Raw genomic sequence first — 6,422 nt, 5'->3', positions numbered from 1 at the left:
GGTCCTGAGGTGGGGGTGTTGGTGTGAGGGGGCAGGGCTCTGGGGCCAGTACCAGGTTTACAATGGCACCAATGGCGCCAGGCTCACACTTGGAAGGGGCCCATAACAACTCCATGGGGGCCCACAAAAGGTTAATCTGGCCCTGGCCACAGCCCAGCAATGCAAAGAGTCAGCAACTTCTCAGAGCCCACTGAAATGTTCAGAAGCCCAGGGAGCGCAGTGCACAAGGACAACAGGGACTGGGTGTTACAGGAGTCGTAGTTCCCTGCGTTCCGCCGGGTCCTTGGACCTGCGCCACTAGCTGCACTACTACTCCCAGACTGCCCTGCACCACGCTGCAAACCACCCCAGTTGAAGCTGGTGGCAGTGGAGGGAACCAAAAAAAAATTATCTAAAACAAGGGAATGGTTCAGGGAGAGGGTTTCTGGTGCTGGAGCGCTGATCCCGCTGCATCCCCTTACCCCATGTGGCATGGCGTGGGGGGCTCCGGTCCTGGATCGGTCTCCTCCTGCCCCGAGTCTCCCCGGCTCTCCTGGAGTGGAGAACCAGGGATGGCAGCAGTGCTGTGACTCCTGGTAGTCACCCTCCCAGCAACCCTGATGCCTGGCTGCGGGCTCCTGGACACCTGCAGGTTCTCACCGGCGGGGGGGTGTCCTCCATCACCACCGGGGGCCGGCACAGAGAAGGCTGGTTGTCTGTTGCCCCTAGGGCTAAGGGACCGTGACAGCAGAACTGGGCGGTGCTGGTTACCACACCCCTTGTCAGTGGGAATGCACAGAAAGTTCCCCCCACACTCCATGGAGGGAAGAGGGTAGAGCACGGGGGGGGGGAAGTTGTGGGGCAATTCCAGGTGTAACAGGGAAGCTAGTGGTGACTCTGTGTCAGTGGATAGGAGAAGTGGGATGTGAAGTAGGGATTGGGGGTGGCTAGAGGGAGGGGAGAATCTGGGTTGAAGGTGGGGGTTAGCTCTGTGGGTGGGGGCAGTGGAAGGGAGCGAGGTGACAGCCCTGGGGTGAAAGGGGGTGGATGGGGGCAGTAGCTTGGAGTTTGAGAAGAGACCTTGTGTGAAGGTAGGGGTTAATTGTGTGTATGGGGGGACAGTAGGAGGGATGGCTAGGGAAGAGCCCTTGTGTAAAGGTTAGGCTAGGGGTTTGAGGCTGGTTTGTGGTAGCCTTGGAGATAAAGTATGTGTTTATGTCTCAGTGGCCCTTTCTCCCTGCAAAAGATGGGCACCAGCCATTTTCTTCCCCACACTCCACTCCAGCAACTTTACTGTTTCACTTGAAGTCATGAGTAGGGCCCTACCAAATTCATGGTCCATTATGGTCAATTTCACAGCCAGCGGATTTTAAAATTGGTCAATTTAATGATTAAAAATATTTACATCTGAAATTTCACAGTGGTGTAACCCTGAAGGTCCCAACCCAAAATGGGACTGTATTGTCATAGTGGGGTCACAGGATTGCCACCCTCAGCGTTGCTTTCAGAGCTGGGCTCAGAAGGGAGCAGCCGCTGAGCTTCCTGCAGTTAGAGGAGGTTCCCAGAGGCGAAGGCGGGTCCCATGCTATTGAGAGCAGCCCAACTGGGGGCTCGTGGCTGCTAGTCCCGGCCACTGGAGGATTAATACAGGGCCCCTGGCCAATTTGGGGTGCCCCAGAAAAATGGGTGCTCTAAGCCCCAGGAAAAGCCCCAGGGGCGGAAGCCCTGACTCTCGTCACCCTGAGCCCTAGCAGGAGCCATGGGGCTGGAGAGCCCAAGCCCAGGTGCCCCAAGTGCGGGTGCCCCGAGCTCCGGCTGCAGCCGCAGGGGTTGAAACCCCAAGCCTGGATGCCCCGAGTCCCAGCTGCAGGGCGGAAGCCCCGAGCCCGGGCACCCAGAGCCTCGGCTGGAGTCACAGGGGGCGGAAGCCCCAAGTCGGGGTGCCCGGAGGCCTGATCAGAGTCATGGGAGATGGAAGCCGGGAGCCCTGGCAGGAGCCCCCATGGGCAGGAGTCGTCGGGGGGCGGAAGTAGGGCTGCCAAGTGTCTAATCACACAAACCCAAACAGCCTTGCCCTGCCCCACTCACTCCATTCCCCCCCCCCCCCGACACACACACGTTCACCAGGCTGGGGCTGGGGGCTGGGGTGTGGGCTCTGGACTGGGTGGGACCGAGGGGTTCGGAGCGTGGCAGGGGGCTGGGGTGGGGAAGCCCCAAGCCCAGGCACCCCGAGCCCTAGCTGGAGCCACGGGAGGCCGAAGCCCTGAGACCAACGGAGGGGGGGGGGTCTGAGCTCCCCAACAAGAGCAGCCGTGCAGGGAAAGGGCAGCGCCTGACCCCTCCCCGGCCCGGCAGCTAGGAGCCCCCGGCTGGGGCGCGCCCAGCAGCCCGGGCAGCGGAGACGCCTCCGGGCATGAAGTGAGGGGGGGGGGGTCGGCGGGTTTGTGGGGGAGGGGCTGTCGGGGGGCGGGGCAGGCCGTGGAGCAGACTCTGGCCGGAGTCCGCCAGCGCTAGGGGGCGGGCGAGCTCTCTCCCCCCCCCCCCCCCGCGTCTGTCGCCGCAGGAGCGCTCGGTTTCCTCCTCCTCCGCCGCCGCCCTCTCGGCTCCTGCCGAGCCGGGGCGAGTCGAGTCTGCCGCCGCCGAGTGAGGAGGGGCCGGGCGGCCAGCCGGAGCGCAGGTAAGGGCCTCCCCGCGTCCCGGCCTGGCCTCCCGCTCGGCTCAGAGACCCTGCGCAACCCGCCCCCGCCTCGCCCGGCGCCTGCCCGGCCAGGTCACCCCCCCCCCCCCCGAGCGTCCGCCCTCCTCCCAGCCAGCCGGTGCCCTCTGCTCCGCCCCAGCCGCTGCCCTCTGCGCGCTAGCGGCGCTGCGCCTCGCCTGCCACGTTCCCACCTCCCGCTCGGGCCGGCAGGAGCTCGGAGGTGCCCTGCGCCGCTGTCCCCCTTCGCCCACAGAGTCCCGCTTCCCCCTTCCTCACCCCCGGGCCTGCGCCCCTTGTTCCTCCCCTTTGGCTGCCTCCTCTGCCGGCACAATAAACCGCCCTCCAGCCCTGCGCCCTTGGCTCTTCTTCCCTTTCTCCACAGACCAGTTTCCTCCTTGGGGCCGCTGCCCCACCAATTCGCGCTCCTAAAAGGGGGGGGGGGATCTACACCAGCTCTCTGTATCTCCCCCTGCTCCAATGTGGGGGGGAAAAACAAAAGGGACAAATGACTGTAAACTTAAGCTTGCAGAGGACCGAAGGACGGAGCAGGATGGACATGAGAGTTTGGGGGGGCTCGAGGCCATTGAATGAGAGATGAAGTGTGTGGAGAGAGGTAGCTCAGGTGGAGAGAGAGAGCTGGGCGCTTCCCAAACTAGTACTATGGATGCATTCCTCGCAGAGAGGAGATAAAGTGTGCAGATATCTGGTAACTTTTGACTGGGTATGCTTACAGTGATTTAGGACTTCAGTATTAATAGGTGTAAACTGAAAGGGCTTTTCTGCTTTTTAATGTTGTCTGCAGTCAGCTGCTATTGGTACAAAACAACTTTAACAAAAAAATGGAATTAGCCCTTCCATTTCAGTTTTGAATTGTGTACCTTTGTTTAGCTCTTCACATCTTTATCCTGTTGTTTGTAGAAATGCATTCCTAACAGTTTATCTTTGATGCATAATAAGTAAGCATGATTTTTCTTCTCAGCTCAACTTTCCTCATATGTGACTTTGTAGCCTGATGCCAGTTCTGATGCCATCAATCATCCAACAGTGAAAAGCTTTAGTTTCCCTAAAGACCTAGCCTAGTTTTATCAGTATAACTATAAAAAGAAAAGGCGTACTTGTGACACCTTAGAGACTAACAAATTTATTTGAGCATAAGCTTTCGTGAGCTACAGCTCACTTCATCGGATGCATCAGCTGTAGCTCACAAAAACTTATGCTCAAATACATTTGTTAGTCTCTAAGGTGCCACAAGTACTCCTTTTCCTTTTGCGAATACAGACTAACACGCTGTTACTCTGAAACCAGTATAACTATGTCACTTAAGGGGCTGACTTTTTTTTTTTTTTTTAAACCAGTGTGACTTTACTCTGGTAAAAGCCCTACTGTGGAGACAGTCATACAAATATATCATACTAGCATAGTTGTACCTTTTCTTGTCTGGGAATAGAAAAGCCAGTGTAAAGTGCCATTATATTGATAGAACTGTGTTCATACGAAGGGGATTGTACTATGTTAACTCTGTCAGTTTTCTAATATAGACAAAGCCCTTATGTTGTGGGAGAAGGAGGAAATACTGCTGTAAAGAAGAAAAAGTAATTTTTTAAAATAGCATTTTATTAAATGTTCTTTAACTGATCATGGAAATAATCAATAACTTTTGTATTGATGAACTTTTATGGTTATGGTTAACCTGACATTCAACAAAATACTAAAGCAAAGGGCAAACTATGGCTGTGGGACCCTCCTGCCTGGCCCCTGAGCTCGTGGCCCGGGAGGCTAGCCCCTGGCCCCTCCCTCGCTGTTCCTCCTCCCCCGCAGCCTCAGTGCACCATGCTGCCTGTGCAATGTATTAAATTGCTCTGTGTAGGAATGTGCTACTGGTAGCAGTTACGGTGATCAATTTACTACACTACACCAGCACAGTGCTCTGGGCAGCGTGGCCAGCCACCAGTGCTCTGTGCTGCGCGGTAAGGGGGCAGGGAGCAGGGGGAGTTTGATAGAGGGCAGGGGAGTTTGAGGTGGTGGTCAGGGGGCAGGGGTGTGGATGGGGTTGGGACGTTCAGAGGGCAGGGAATGGGGGGGTGGGGGTTGAATGGGGGCAGGGGTCCCGGGGGGGCAGTCAGGAAGGAGGGGGCTTGGATGGGGCAGTGGGGGGCAGGCAGGGGTTCTGGGAGTGGTCAGGAACAGGAGCGGGGTGTGTGTGTGTGTGTGGATGGGGCAGGGGTCCTGGGGGGCTGTCAGGGAACAGGTGCGGGGTTGGATGGGGCCATCGGGGGCAAGAAGCAAGGGGGGGAAGATGGGGACGGGGGCACAGGCACAGCCTCCCCTAACTGGCCCTCCATACAATTTCCAAAACCTGTTGTGGCCCTCTGGCCAAAAAGTTAGCCCGTCCCTGCACTAGAGACATTGGTGTAGGGACCAATCCTACGTTGGCAGGGTAATGAGCTAAGGAACCAGTTCTGCAGTTGGGTACATCCTCATGGACCTTATTGGAGGATCTGGGTCTAAATGACCTAATACATCACTTTGATCTCCAGTTTTTCTACTTCTGTGATTGTAAAGTAGAAAGGTAAATATAGATAATAAATCTATATCTTTGAGCATCTGTCACTATAGTAGCTACATGCGACTAGATAGTGTAAAGCCCTGTCTGCCCTGGATTCCATTTTTGCCTGAGCCACTATCTATCTATGGGACCTTGGTCTTTACTCCAGTTTTCCCACATGTGAAACTGGTAGAATGATACTTACCTACTTTTACAAAAGCGTTTGATAACTGATGAAAAGCATTATATAAATGTGAACAGTTATTTAATAATAATTACATAAAAATACATGAACCCATCTAAATGGCTCACACTAAAATTACTCGCTTGTCAAGGACTGAAAACACTGGATAACCAGATAATATTTTATATTAAGTTATAGAGTTCAATTGTGCATTTGTGGTATAGAAATAATTCACTAAGGCCCTGATCTTGTGAACACTTGTGCATATGCTTAATTTTACTCACCAGGGTATTCTTATTGAAATTAATGGGACTACTCACATGAGTGAAATAAAGGCTATGCATAAGTATTTGTAGGGTTGAGGTCTAAAGGAGTAGGCACCTATACTGCAAATGCTTATTCACACTCTAGTGGTCCTTTTGATATCAGTAGGATTACTATTTGTGAGGAAGGTTTTTTTTAGGTTTGTAGTTATTTTTATTTTTGTAATCATTCTGCTACTAAACACTAAAGCATTTAACCTAATCCCCATACAACAGAACGTAAATAGTACTTAGTAGCTGTAGCAGTACTGGTAGCCCTAATGTGCTGGAATCAGAGTGCAATCAATAGCTGATAGTTGGATCAAGGTCAAAGTTTCTAGCAGTAAAGACTGTATCGTCTCCATCCAGCCTCTTCCTTTCAGATTATAAATACCATAAATACACACATACCAGTTGCTTTTAACATATCACAGAAATTAAGTAAGACAGATGCGCTGGCATTTCTCACTAGTCAAGAGTATACCTGTGTGTGATAGCTAAATGTCAAAGGCTCGAGGGGAGGCTTCAGTGACACATAATTTTCTGTTAATTTCATGGCAAGTTTGTCTCTATGCTTAACTAAATGAGTGGTGGTACGCTTGGAGGACTAGCTGCATCTCTGTCCTCTGTTTGAGTGTACCTCTTAAAGTGTTAGACCTTGTATCTTTACCTCACGGGGGTAGAATTCCATATTTCTCCCACATTTAGACCAGG

The 6,422-nt window shown here is 53.3% G+C and overlaps 1 protein-coding gene across 3 annotated transcripts in view; it reads left to right on the top strand.

Annotated features, from left to right (window-relative positions):
- Window positions 1-2,295: 2,295 nt before the first annotated feature.
- The window catches only part of FAM3C (FAM3 metabolism regulating signaling molecule C), a 59,878-nt gene continuing 55,751 nt past the window's right edge, over window positions 2,296-6,422 (top strand). The window contains exon 1 of one of the 3 annotated variants that reach the window (XM_038395266.2): window positions 2,296-2,656. The gene's annotated coding sequence lies outside the window, so the exon portion shown is untranslated. The remainder of the gene's footprint in view (window positions 2,657-6,422) is intronic. The other 2 variants (XM_038395308.2, XM_043495687.1) reach the window with 2 other exon arrangements.

Source organism: Dermochelys coriacea, chromosome 1, assembly GCF_009764565.3.
Source record: "Dermochelys coriacea isolate rDerCor1 chromosome 1, rDerCor1.pri.v4, whole genome shotgun sequence".
NCBI lineage: Eukaryota > Metazoa > Chordata > Testudines > Dermochelyidae > Dermochelys > Dermochelys coriacea.
Note: the sequence above shows the minus strand (reverse complement) of the source record. Positions and strands in the feature narration are given on the sequence as shown.